Genomic DNA, 15,434 nt, shown 5'->3' on the forward strand with positions numbered 1-15,434 from the left:
AATGCAATTAAATGAGACTCCAAATCTACAGATGAGCAAGCCAGGAAACATATTCTGCTAGTTATATATGGCAGACCTCCTAGCAAAGCAAGATTTTGCTGGTATGATCTATCTCATGGTTGACAATATCTGGATGATGATCTTCTCCCCTTCACCTGATTATTTAACTTTATGTGCTCAAACCAATATGTAGGAGAGAGAAAAGAGAATAGATCACAGATTAGATTGATTAGCAAGGCAAAATAGCATCTCTTCATTGATAAAGAGTATCTTCTAAAACTACCAGGAAATAACAGTGTTTGTTGAAGTTTTACCAAAAAAAAAAAATGTACAAGCTTGGAAGTCTATATTAAAGGGAAGCAAACAAGTTCAGCACTGTACCTTGAGTCTAACAAAAGTGCAACTCTAAAAGCATTGAAAGCAATATGCCTCATTAACCACATCCCTGTCAAACAGTTTTGTTTCAACTAATTCCAGAGATACTTTGACACTTGGAAGAACATAATTTTAGAAGTCTCCTTTGATTAGCCTTTGAAATAACTACAACTAAAATACGTGAACACTTTTTACAAGTTTAAAATAGTGCTTGCTTCAGAACATCTTGCAAAGGAGATACTGAGAGCCAATGAGCTATGGGTAATGTACATGAAAAAAAACTTAGTAGATGGTTAGCATTTAATTTTTTCTTCCTGTTATATATATGTCTACAAATGAGAGCAATATTTTAGTACAGTTGTAAAGCACCATTTGTCCTTTTCTTTTAAATCTTTTAAACATTCTCTTCATATTTTGATAGTCTTATTGAATGCCACCTTCCGAGAATAGAATGTAGAAACTTGAATTTGTCAGCTCCCCTTCCCACTAGGGTGAGACATATGATGGGGTTTCCTCCAGTGAGACAAAATCTCCCTGAACTTTGTCTTGTAATTGAGTGGGGTGAACAAATAGGCTCAACATGGAAAATGCACTTTACTGGCTTGTGTAGTAGAATCAGATTGTTTCTGGGGTTGACAGTGGTGACAAATTAGTAAAAGAGCCAGTTCAGCATAGTGTTTTTGAGGCTGGAAATGGGTAATGTGACAATCATCTCAAATTAAAATTTTCAATGGTATCAGAGTCAAAGTTGTGGTGTCATTAGGGTCTGAAACGATCTGCTCAGGCTAGTTCTGTAATAGATGATGATGTTCCTAATGATTCTTTGAGCTTACAATATAGCTCTATTAATACCTTACTGCTTAAACTAGTTACAGTGGATTCCATTGCCAGAAATGAAGAACACTGAGCAATGCAAAGACATAAGGCATTTTTAAAGATGGTTACATGTTTAACCGTATTGTAATATGATCATTTATTTTTACTTCTTCCAATACTCTGTAAATGCATATGTTTCATTAATTATATTGGCTTTACAAGCTTGATGTTAACAGGGATACCAAGGGGATTTATATGTCTTCCAGTGTATCCTACTACGAAGAATTCCCTTCTTCTCTACCAAGGACATATATTATATATTAATGTTGCCTCTTCTACTGAAGTGGTGTAGTATGATATTCTTTAACGTTTATCATAGGTATGGATCAAAAAGAGTCACGCCAAAAAGAACCAAAACACCCAGAATGATAGTGCTATAAGTTTAATATTGCCTTTAAGAGTTAAGAGGAAATGAGATCTCATAAAGGAATGATAAATTTCTATGTTCTCCTCTCTGCTACATGCCGTTAGACAAATTACTTAACCTCACTGAGAGTTACTGTGTTCTTCTAAAAATAAGGAAAATAGGGATCCCTGGGTGGCGCAGCGGTTTGGCGCCTGCCTTTGGCCCAGGGCGCGATCCTGGAGACCCGGGATCAAATCCCACATCGGGCTCCCGGTGCATGGAGCCTGCTTCTCCCTCTGCCTGAGTCTCTGCCTCTCTCGCTCTCTCTCTCTGTGACTATCATAAATAAATTAAAAAAAAATTTAAAAAAATAAGGAAAATAACATATTTTCCCTATTATATTGGGACATTGCGGTGACAGGTGGGTTTCAGAATACATGGTGTCAAAAAGTAATGGAAATTACCTTTTGTTCGAGTAATACATCCTCCTTAAAACAAAAGTCTATTTCTCAAGGAAAAAATAAACAGGAAAAGGGGTTGTTAACAAAGAAAACTGCAGGCAGATATTCTATATTGTATTTTGAAATTAAATAATTTAGCTGAAGGCAAAGAACATGATCTATTTCAAATAGAAAAAAAAGAAATTATTTTGAAATGTGCTTGAATGTGAGAACTGATTAGAGCAAAATTAATTAGACTATGTTAAAAAAAAAAAAACTGGGGACTTCTTTAAATAATCCTATTTGATTTCAGCTTTGAGGTCTGGAACTAAAATATCGAAACTTCCTATCAATAATCTTTCATGTGTTTATTTATTCTTCTGCCATAAAGAAAAAAAATCAGGATTATATTTGGCTCAAGGTAACTTCTGCTTAGGAATACCATGAATCTACAAAGAATGAAAATTCCCCAGATTAATTCAGAGCATATACAGATTTCAACAATAAGCAATCTTGAACATCAAGCAGAAGAAATCTGTTTTCTTTTAACAGGTACTTCCTCTTCCATGAATCAAAAAAGTTGGTTATGTTTTAAAGCAAATAGAAATAGCTTTAGTTAGACTTTATTGTGAGTAAATCTTGGGAATATGGGTAGATCAGAGAAAGTGGAAGTAAATAAAAAGAGAAAAAAGATAAAAGCATTAATTTATCTATATTTCTTAAAAGTTTAATGTCAAGGAGAAATTCTACTATATAAATTAAAAATTGAACATAGGGACACCTGGGCGGCTCAGTAGTTGAGTGTCTGCCTTTGGCCCAGGGCATGATCTCGGAGTCCAGGGATCAGGCAAACCTGCAGGAAGCCTGCTTCTCCTTCTGCCTGTGTCTCTGCCTCTTTTTCTGTGTCTCTCATGAATAAATAAAATCTTTAAAAACTAATAAAAATTGAAAGTAATTTTTTTAAAGATTTATTTATTTTAAAGAGAGAGAGTGCAGAGGGAGGGGTAGAGGGAAAGGGAGAGAAAATCTTAAACTGACTCGACTCTGAATGCCGAGGTGATATGGGGCTTATTCTCATGACTCCAAGATCACAGCATTAGCCAAAACCAAGAGCCGGACACTTTCTATACCACCAAGGTGCCCCAGTAAAATTTTATTAATAATAAATTTAAAACTCAGGTTTCTTAGGTCTCATAAAAATGAAAAACTCTAATAATAACAACAGGATAAAAAGACAAAAGAAGAAAATGATAGGAGATAAAAAAGATAAAAGATACCAGAAGAAAGGAAGAAAAGTATAGAAAAAGGAGACAAGGGAAGATGGAGTGGGAAAGAAATATAGTAAGTGGAGGAAAAAAAAATGGGGAATGTTTTAGATTTTCTGCTCTCAGCTGCAAATCCTTACACTGAATTTTCTTCATTTTATTTAACAAATGTTTATTGAGTGACTACTCAATACTAAGTACTGGATATGCAAGATCCAGTAAAGTAAATGTTCATGGTATAGAAACAAAATTATCTGTATCCACAAAGGAAAAAAAAAAAAGATTACCCTTTGCAGTAGGTTTTTTCAAGTCAGACTCACTATGGAAGAAACATGTACCTGAAGCACTGATAATAGAAGTTTCTCAGATTGAGAAGTGCATGAAGGAAGAGTAGCAAATGAGGAATGTGGTAAAGAGAAAAAAAGAGTGATTAACTATTCTTGCCTCTATCCACTCCCACCTCCGCTCGTTTCTGTCTTTGATTCATTTTGATTCATACTACAGGTTTTCCGCAACTTATGATAAAGTTATGTCCCAATGTACCCATTGTAAGTTGAAAATATCATCAGTCAAAAATGCATTTAATGCACCTAACTTACAGAACATACCTTAAATGTTCTCAGAACACTTACATTAACTTATAGTTGAGCGAAATTGTCTAACACAAAGACTATTTTATAATAAAGTGTTAAATATCTCATGAGATTTATCCAATACATTACTGAATGTGAAAAACAAAATGGTTGTTTGACAAAAGAATGGTTATAAGCATGTCTTTTGTTCACCTTCATGATTGCGTGGCTGATTGGGAGCTGCCATTGCCCAGCATCATGAGAATATTATACTTTTTATTTTTAGCCAGGGAAAAAAATAAAAATTTGAAGTGCCATTTCTACTAAATGGTATTGCTTTAGCACCATTGTAAAGTCAATACAACTTTGTAAGGTGGGGACTGTGTATATTTTGCCAAATATAACTGAAATTCATGGGGCAACTCCAGGATTAAACATTTGAAATCAAGCCTGTTTCAAACAAATTTGAGTCTATTCGCTACAATGCATTAATTCTGGTCACTCCCTAGCCCCTAAGGACTTCGTTTGAATCTTTAAATACACTATTTTTTAGACAGGCAGAATGGGGATAGGGTGGCTCATTTGGTTAAAGTGTCTGACTCTTGATTTCAACTCACGTCATGATCTCAGGGTCATGTGACTGAGCCCCACATCAGTCCAGTCCCCAACTTACAAAGCAGATTCTCCCTCTCCCTCTGCCCCTCTCCGCACTTGTGCTCAGTCTTTTTTCTCTCTGTCTCTCTCTCTCTTTCTCAAAAAAAAAAAAAAAGTTATACCTATGGACAAACTATGGCACTGTGGTGTATATGAATACATTATATATGATCAAATATAAATCTATTGGCTACTGAGATAACCTATGTTAATGTATAGGCTATAGAGTTTCACCTATTCCCACTTGTCATCTCTTGTTTGTTCGCATGAAACATGAATACTTAATGGAAAAGCATGTAAAGGGATGTGTGAACTCACATTACTTCTCACTCTCTTCTTCCTCATCTGTCCATGTGCCATGATGGAAGATCAGTTTCTTCTACTTATAGTTGTTAGGAGGACTTCTTTCTGCATTCTTTATAGTCAGTCCCTTCCTCATATCCTTTTCTGGATCTATTAAATTTTTTCCTCTTTCACCAAGTGCTTGTGGGATAAAGGGACATAGATTAGGCTAGAAAAGAATCAAATTCAATGTTGTTTCTACAAGGAAAAGAGAAACAGAAGTCTTTCTGCAGATACGCTGTTAATAGGAAGCAGCTGGCTGCTTACAGAGGTTTTCATCTGTTTTCCAAATATGGCTTTTTTCCTATCTTTCATCTCTGCAGTTCAACTCTGATGGAGATTTCCTAGGGATCTGACAAACTCAAAAACTGTATTTATTTAGGAATATAGACTTTTTGTATATTTGTAATATGAAAGGAGCTGTATGTATTGGCAATTACCAATTTCTTCTCTTTCTGTGTTTAAAAATTGCCTTTCTAGCATTATGATACCAGAAACGGTTTAATAAATACTATTAGTGTTCATACAAAGCAGTCTTCATTTTATGTAATGGGGCAGACACCATGCATTAGAGAACACAACTAAATGGACATTGATTACCCATAAATGTGAAGAGAGAGAACAGCATGGGATCCTGTTTGCCCTTTGATGAAGTTGTATTTCTCACAAGACTTAGGATTTATATGGAGCTAAAAGGTCCACACAGTTGTTGATAAAGACTTCAATACAAAGGGACAAAGTGGAGGCAGTTAGCACCCTGCAGACCAGAGAAACCTCAATCAGGCCCACAAATACTAATCACCATGGCTTTGGCAACCATAAGCATGGAAAGGGAAAAGATGGCTGAGTCTGTTAAAATTCATGAAGCAATGTTGAAAACCAGTGATAGTTTTTGGATAGCATATTATCCAACTATGACCCACACACTGAATTATTTTTTTTCATATAATAGTCTTAACAAAGTCCCCACATTTTTCTGATATAATTTTAAGATAGTTAAATGAATCATTGAAATAATTTGTCTATCCATTTTCCCAATGGTAGGCAATAATAGCTACATTGAACTGTACAACCAGCTCCTCTTCACAATTTAGAGTAATATGTATAACTCTGCCATGGACTAGATTACACTTGGACTGATCTGTCAACTTTATTTTTTGCTTATAACATAATGAAATATTTTGAAATTTTTTCTTTTTAAATTTATTTATTCATGATAGTCACACGGAGAGAGAGAGAGAGGCAGAGACACAGGCAGAGGGAGAAGCAGGCTCCAAGCACCTGGAGCTCGATGTGGGATTCGATCCCGAGTCTCCAGGATCACGCCCTGGGCCAAAGGCTGGCGCCAAACCGCTGTGCCACCCAGGGATCCCCATAATGAAATAATTTGATATTTCTTTTGATCTCATTGAGCTACACATCTCATATAGGCTAGTTTGTACCTCTTGAACACAGCTGAAAATAATTGCCATGACAGACAATTATGAAACTTCATTTGCCTTCACAGATTACCAGAGGAAGTAATAAAATTCTGCAAGTTGAAGCTGAAAAAAATCTGAGATGGTGTATAGCACATTCCTTATCATCAATTGGTTCAGTTATTGTTGGTCTTTTTAAATAATGATAGTCATAACAATTATAAGTGACTTAGTATATTTGCTGACCATGTAGGTAACATTATAGTAAGTGAGCTAGGGCTTTATACATATTATTTCTCTTTTAATTCTCTCAGCACCTCTTCTTTAATCATAACTATTTTACTGGTAAGAAAAATGTGGCCATGTAACTTGTCAGAATTATATGGATTGCATGTGATGGGTGAGGATTCGCACCTAGGCTTGCTTTATTCTCAATCTCATATATTTACATATATTTAATCACTTTGCTATACTACCTCAGAAAATAGGGAACTCTATTTAGATCCTTTATATTACAAGGGTTCAGTATAATCTTACTCTTCGTTATTTCTCCTAATGGCTCTCTATGAATATTTAGCATTTAAATATGTTAATTTAAGGGGTGACCTCACTGAGTAGCTCATGCAGACCATATTACTGGCATACTTTGACATTATTCACTCCACAAACTACTGTTCACACAGACCACTAATCAAACTAATCAAAGTATGTGCAGAGTATATGCAGTATTACAAAATCCTCTGTTCTTACTCATACATTTACCCATTCACCCATTTTTTTCTCAAGAAATATTATAATGCCTCACTGCATAATGAGGTGCTTGCATGTTGCAAAGTCCCTCACCCTGTTTTTAAGGAGCTAGGACTTTCCTGAGAAAAAGGGACAATCCACCAAGTAACTGGCATACAAGTGCAAGGGAGGAATGCTATTTAAAACCAAACCTGAGATCCCTGGGTGGCACAGTGGTTTAGCGCCTGCCTTTGGCCCAGGGCGCGATCCTGGAGACCTGGGATCGAATCCCACGTCGGGCTCCCGGTGCATGGAGCCTGCTTCTCCCTCTGCCTGTGTCTCTGCGCCTCTCTCTCTCTCTGTGACTATCATAAAAATAAAAAAAAATTAAAAAAAAGAAAAAAGAACCAACAACAAAACCAAACCTTACCCTACCTCTTACTACCTTTTAAGAACAGGGTGGGGTGGGGGAAAATTTGCATCTGTGAGAAAATAAATCTTCCTGTTGCTCTTTCCTGTGCAGAGACTGGTGGAGGAAGGGGATCAGCAATGCCCCTGATAGTTCTCATTTGCTTTTAAAGGAGACATGAATGAGTCTTTGGATCTACAAAAGTAAACTCTGCCCACATGAGGCAATGAAGGCTAAATTATTGAGCCCAATAACAGAAAAGTGAATGGGTTTCTTAGCAGAGGTATCTGGCAAAACCGGGCTGCAAGGAGAGGTCTGTGGGGAAGGGACTAAGCAACATGCAGATCTGGAGACTTCCATTTCTCTAAAGCTACAACAGTCAAGTCTGCCCACTCAATGTCTACATTGTTGATACTCTTTTTGGGGGAGGGTAAGCAAAATGAGGGATCATGGAAAAATGATCAAATGATCAAATCATTTAATCATCCAAATGATTGTCCATTTGGATGAGCATTTGAAAAGAGAGAAAGAGGATAAAATGCACACATGGCATTAAAAGTTCACCAAACCAGAGACTGGGCCAGGGTACCCAGGAGAGAATCTTCCCCTGGGTAAACACATGCAAATTTTCACAGTGGCGTTATTAGACTACGCAATGAATGAGGAAGGAGAAACACAGCAGCTTTATATTTTAAAAGGTAAGGTGACCTCTTAATAGATACATAAGTCATATTTCTCTCCTGCCAAAGGAGAGAGATAAATGAGGTTCTATATTTTAAGGAAGCATAAAGGAAAGTAATGTTCCTTAGACTGTAGCCAGCATAGTTCTGAAAGCTATTGTGGTCTACATCAGACCACATAATGAAATCCTGGTAGACCCCTTGTCTATGTCCAGGATTTGAACTTGAGAGCTAAGGCATTTTCAGACAGAGAAAATCAGGAGAGTGAAGGTCCTATAATAATCCTTGTTACTATTTTCTTCCAGTAGGGAAAGGGAGGGAGGGGGAGAGGGGGAAATATTGAATCTTGAGGTGGGAAGCCCAGATTCATAAACCTGATGGTAAGAAAAGGGACCTAGAGCCAGGGATGGGATCCTACACTGCATGCTGCTGTTGAGCAGAGAGAGCTGCCCTCACAGTCAGGGGGTACCAAAGGAATGGCACAGAGGATTCAGACCTAAACTAGCTGACGTTCCTTTGAAGACTCGAAATGGTTGATTCCTCATAACTTTAAAAAAAATTTTCCTTTAATATTAAAGTGTAATATGAATATTTATTTTTATCATAAACAATGGCTGTAAACATTTGATTCTTTGTAATCAAGATAAATACTTGTTTTGTGGAATTTAAAAATAGAATATATCTTGATTCATTTTCACTTATCCTTGATAAAATTGATGCTTTCTTAGGAGTACTTCTAATTTGAGCATATTTATAAAGAAATTGGAAGCTCTCATAGGCTGTGACTTTTTAGGTCTGTCAGGAATGCAGCACTAGTAGAAAGAGTGATTTAACGTATCTAATTACTTATACACATAACCTCTACATATGATCCACATAATATTTTAGTAAAACTTTGTAATTAAAATTATAATTACATTTTTCAGGTACAGATTTAATTGCCCTGCTCATAAAAACATTGGGTCGGGATATTAGTTTAAATTGGTAAAACCTGCCAAAATATTATTACATTTTAAAGTAAATTATACATTTAATAAATCTTATATAATTTTACATCATGAATTATCAAGTATATTTATTACGCCAGAAAGAACAGTCTGGGCATTATTATGCTAGCCATTCTCCCAAAATGCCTCATGCTGCCCACCTTTTTCAAGGTATCCACCTTTTGTTTTTTTTATGCCATTTGCTGGATTCTCTTTGTTTTTTGTTTGTTTGTTTGTTTGTTTTTGTTGTTGTTTTGCTGGATTCTCTTTGATTGTTGCCTAGTTAAATCTACTTATCCTACAAGACCCAGCATAAATGTCACTTCTCCCAGCAAAGCCTCCCTACTCACCATTGTTCACAACCCCCACCCCCTGCTGTAAATGGCTTCTAATCATATTCTGTCTTATGTTATGGTAATTGACATAGAGTGACAACTCCCTTATTCTTCTGCACACTCTTTTGGGGTCAGGATTAATGTCCAATATATCTTTGATTCTTTTACAGTGCCTTCTATATAATTGTCCTCAAAAATATTTATTATATAAATGAATACATTTTTGTTTAGTAGTTAAACAATAAAACATTAAATCAAGTTATTGAATAAACCTTTATAGTTTTCAAATTACTAATATGAATGCAACAACATTTGCAATGTTTGTGTCTGAAATAGGTTGTATTTGCAAAACAGACTCCATTTGCTTGGCTGATTATTTCTGAGAAAATAGGTTCACAAATTCGGTTGCAATTAGCTAGGTTCTCTTAGTTTGCTTCCAGTGATATTAGGAGAAAACAACAACAAGCAACAACTGCAACAAACAAACAGAAAACCCCACTGGACTGGGTATCAACAAAACTATGTTCAGCTATCAAGCTTTTGTTAAATTATGTTATAAAATAATGTTTTGTGATCTATTCAGAAACTCTTGACTTCAGGAAGATACAAATAATATATTCTGTATGCACCTATGTATCACAGGGATATTTCTATTCTATACCCCTTCTTCTGTAGAGAATTCTTTGCTAGCATGTATGCTCCTGGTGTCTGTTGATGTCTTTACAAACACAGCAAAAGTAGACATCTGTACTTCAGTGTTCATGGCAGCTAGCAAGTATATACCTACTACTCATAAGTCAAACTGAAAAATTGGCTCCTAGATCTAAAAATCAGAAGTGTAGTAGGAAAGCGGGCATTATGTAGATCAGAATTTTTCTAAATATAAGAGTAGTGACCCAAAATTTACTACTTCCCTGAATATTTAGGTGTTTTCCATACCTGCAAATATGTCCTGGATTCTGAAGAAGTATCAGTCACAATGATGTTATAGAATTGCCTGAAGGGTTTATTGAATGGAGTAGATGAGCTAATTGCTCTTTAAAATTTTCTCCAACTCTGATTTCTATTGTTTTTTGCCAAGTATTGTTAAAAGTTTGCAGAAATAGACAAAGGTTTTGCGTTTAAAACTTCATAATCGGGCAGCCCGGGTAGCTCAGCAGTTTAGCGCTGTCTTCAGCCCAGGGCGTGATCCTGGAGACCTCGGATCGAGTCCCACGTCGGCTTCCTGTATGAAGCCTGCTTCTCCCTCTGCCTGTCTCTCTCTCTCTCTCTCTGTGTATCTCTCATGAATAATAAATAAAATCTTAAAAAAAAAAACTTCATGATTTTTCAATCCTTTGTTTTTTTTAAGTTTTTATTTAAATTCCAGTTGGTTAGCATACAGTGTAATATTAGCTTCAGGTGTACAATATAATGATTGAGCACTTCCATACAACAGTGCTCATCACAACAAGTGCACTCCTTAATCCCCATCACCTATTTCACCCATTCCCCCCGACCCACCTCCCCTGTAGTAACCATCAGTTTGGTCTTTGTGGTTAAGAGTGTTTTTCTTGGTTTGCCTCCTTATCTCTCTATTCTCCCTTTGTTTTGCTTCTTAAATTCCATATATATGAGTGAAATTATATCAAATTTGTCTTTCTCTGACTGACTTATTTCACTTAGCATCATACTCTCTGGATCAACTCATGTCATTGCAAATGGCAAGATTTTTGTTTTTTAAGGAAATATTAAATATGGTTGAGTAATATTCCATCATATATATACATCACATTTTCTTCATCCATTCATCAGTCTATGGACACTTGGGCTGTTTCCACAATTTGACTATTGTAGGTAATTCTCTTCTAAATATTAGGGTGCATGTATTCCTCTGAATTAGTATATTTTATATTCTTTGGGTAAATATCTAGTAATATAATTGTTGGATCTATTTTTAACTTTTTGAGGAAGCTCCAGAGTGGCATGACCAGTTTGCATTCCCACCAACCATGCAAGAGGGCTCTGCTTTCTCCACATCTTCACCAACATCTGTTGTTTCTTGTGTTGCTGATTTTAGACATTCTGACAAGCGTGAGGTGATATATCATTGTAGTTTTGAGTTGTATTTCCCTGATTCCCTGATAATGAGTGATGTTGAGCATCGTTTCGTGTGTCTGTTGGCCATCTGGTTGTCTTCTTTGGAGAACTATTTATGCCTTCTGTCCATTTTTTAAATGGAATTATTCATTTTTTGGATGCTGAGGTTTTTTTAAGATTTTATATATTTATGAAAGAGCGAGAGCATGAACAGGAATGGGGGTAGGGCAGAGGGAAAAGCAGGCTCCCCACTTCAGGATCCTGAGATCATGATCTGAGCCAAAGGAGATGCTTAATCCACTGAGCCACCCAGATGCCCTCGGTGTTGACTTTTAAAAGTTCTTTATATATTCTGAATACTAATCCTTTATCAGATATGCCATTTGCAAATATCTTCTCCCATTTATAGATTGACTTTTAGTTTTATTGATTGTTTCCTTTGCTATGCAGAAGCTTTTTACTTTAATGAAGTCACGATAGTTTATTTTTGCTTTTGTTTCCCTTACCTAAAGACTAGTAACCAAAATAAAGAATGCTAGTGTTTATAGTGGAAATTATACATACATTTATGGTAAGGCTTCTGGTTTTTAGAAAACCCTAGGTACTTCTAAACCCAATTGAAACAATTATTTTGCAAAGTATATCAGCTACCAGATAGTTGTAGGGGAACTAATTTTACAGGGTGTTAGATCTGGAATCTGATAAGAAGTGGAAATCATAGCTCTTGGTAGAAAATTTTTAGTAATTAAAAGCATGGGCAGCCTGAATTCTAGCCCCAAGTCTGTCACTTACTAGCTATATGATTGTAGACAAGTTACCCTAAGCCATACTTCACAGTAAAATGGTACAATAACAGTAAGAGGGATTAATAAGATGTATTGATTTGTGATTATTTTGTCTTATGATATCTTCATTTGGTTTTTGGTATGGCATAATGCTGGTCTCATAAAACAGATTGGAAAGCATTCCCTCCTTTTCTATTTTATGAAAGAGTTTTTCAACTGTAATAGTTTTCTAAGATTTGTGATAGAATAGTGAGTCCATCCAGACTTGCAGTTTTCTTTTTGACGGGAATTTCAATTATAGCCCAATTTCTTCAGTAACATGGGGATATTCTATTTCTTTTGGTATCCATTTTGGAAATTTGTGTCCAAAGCTTTCAGTTGGTCTATTTCATTTAAGTCATCAATTTTATATGTATAAAGTTGTTTACAGTATAGTATCTCCTTGTTATTCTTTTAATATTTTGACCTTTTTGGACATGGAGATTCATTCATTTTTTTCATTCATTTTTTATATTGGTATCATTTATATCTTGATATTATGCTTTCTTTTTTCATGATAAATCTATTCAGAGATTTATAAGTTTTACTAATCTTTTAAAAATATATATGTTTCATTTATTTTTCTCTGTTGTTATTTTCTATATAGTTTATTTTTCCTCATCTTTATTTCTTTCCTTCTCCATATTTTTATTTAATTTGTGCTTCATTTCTAGCTTCTTAAAGTGTAAGCATAATCTATGATTTTAGAACTTTGTTCTTTACTAATATAAGCATTTAGAGATATATATTTTCTTTTAAAGAGTTTTAGATATATCCCATTACTTGTGTTGTCTAGAGTTTTCTTTTTAATTTCATTTGAAATAGTTTCTAACTTTCTTTTTCGTCTTTGATCAAAGGTTTCCTTAGAAGTGTTATTCAATTTCCAAATGTTTGTTACTTACCAGTTTTTTTTTGTAATTGATTTTAAACTTAATCCCACCCAATCCTTAGCTAATTTTCAGATCTATGAACTAAATAAATACAAGTTATTTTAGCTACTGAGTTATAGTATAGGCTTCCTTCAGTATCCAGCTACCTCAATCAATCAATCAATGACCCACCTTTTGATCATTTATTACTGTTAATTTTTTATCAAAATAATATATTTCCTCTTCTAAAATTTATCTTTCTTTCAGTGTTCTAGATCTCATTTTCTTCAACCTTGTCTGGGACCTTGTTCTAGATACTGTCACAGCTTCTTTTGCATCTCTAATCTTACCCTTTCTAAAAGTGATCACTATATGCTTTTTAACATGCTCAAGTATGTTTCATCCTAAAAATGTAACCCTGCTTGATTCTATGTCCCCTTCCACTTATTTATCTTTCTTCTCACCTTTCCTTAACAAATTGCATGAAAGATTTATGTATTCTCATGGTTTCCACTATTTAGTCTTCAACTTACTGCAGTCTAGCTTCCACTCTGACAAATATTCACCATTAGATAAACATTCAGCCTCATGCAAATAAGTCTTAGAATGAGGAAAAAATTATGAAAAAACTCATGTTGCATAAAAAGCTAAAGATGAAAAGACAACAGAAAACTACCATAAAAAATAATCGATGACCTTATATATTTACAGCAATAGATTATAATACAAGCTTTTAAAATATTTACAAAATTTAAGTTTTTAAGAGAAAATTTAGTTAAAAGAATATGAATTAACTCTTTTAACAGATAAAATAAAAATTCCAGAGGAGTAAATAACTTATGTTATACAGTAGAAAAAATGAATTATAATCTTTATTTCTAAGAATCTAGGGAAAAATGTTTTCTTATTCTTTGAAGCTCTATAAGTTCATAACAAACACTCATGAGATACGTAATAATATTTGATAGCTAAGCATATTTATAAACATATAAAGCTCTTATAATAAGGCAGATTAGTCCATTATAAAAACCATTTAAATAGTATGCAATGAGAGCACCTCAGATGTGTGAGCAAAAACATTTGCGTTTTCATTCTTCCTAACCCTATCAACAATGTATAGATGTACAAAAGGAAATAAACTCATAAAGGCAAAGAGAATAAGATGAATATCATCAGTGAATGACAGGTTTTTAAAAATTAGAAGAAGATTAAGTGGGACTGCATTGATCAATGAAACAAGTAGGGCCAGCAGCTGCTAAGAATATATTATAAAAGACTGTGGAAGAGGTCAAAGCCAAGTATGTTAGAGAACTTAAAGCAGAAAGGTTCAAATAATTTATAATAATCAGATAACTTAGATAATTATCAGACAGAAAATAATCAGACACAAAAAAATAAGTATGTTTACAATTTTAAAGACATAAAGGTAAATACTAAATATATGCTGCAAGTATATTATCAATATAGACCGAACAGTTTTGAAAAATAACCAAAAAATTAAATATGTAATTATGATATAATGAAGAAGATTAGATAAGTTTAAAAAAAAAAAAAAACAAGTTAGACACAACTGAAGAAAGTTTTGATAAGTTGGATGAAAGATCTGAAGAAAATACTCAGAAAAGTGAGAAAAAGGGATATTGAGAGATATTAAGGGATATTAAAAAGAGGTTAACTTAAATCAATAATAAAATGAAATGTTTTGATAATTATTTGATCTCAATTCCAGAAGAAGCAGATATAGGAAAAAAATAATATCCAGACTGATAATGGCTCAGAAAATACCAGAACTGATTGAAGATTCAATCAGGTGTAGGCAGTCCAAGAAATTCAAGCAAGATACATACAAGGACATTCTACATTTGAATGTACATCATCATCATCATCTGTACATCATCAGAGTGATCCTACAGAATACCATACACAAAGAAAAGACCTTTTTTTTTAAAAAAAAGATTTTACTTATTCATGAGAGATACACAGAGAAAGGCAGAGACATAGGCAGAGGGAGAAGCAGGCTCTGTGCAGGGAGCCTGATGCAGAACTCAATCCCAGGACCCTGGGATCACTACCTGAGCAAAAGGCAGATTCTCGACCACTGAGCCACCCAGGTTCCCCGCACGAAGAGAAGACCTTAAAGGCTGCCAGAGAGAAAGAACAAATTACCTACAAAGGAGAAGCAATTAGACTGATACAGTTTTTAACAAAAAAATAGAAACCAAAAAATTATGGAAT

The sequence above is a fragment of the Canis lupus genome, chromosome 12, assembly GCF_011100685.1.
Source record: "Canis lupus familiaris isolate Mischka breed German Shepherd chromosome 12, alternate assembly UU_Cfam_GSD_1.0, whole genome shotgun sequence".
Lineage (NCBI taxonomy): Eukaryota > Metazoa > Chordata > Mammalia > Carnivora > Canidae > Canis > Canis lupus.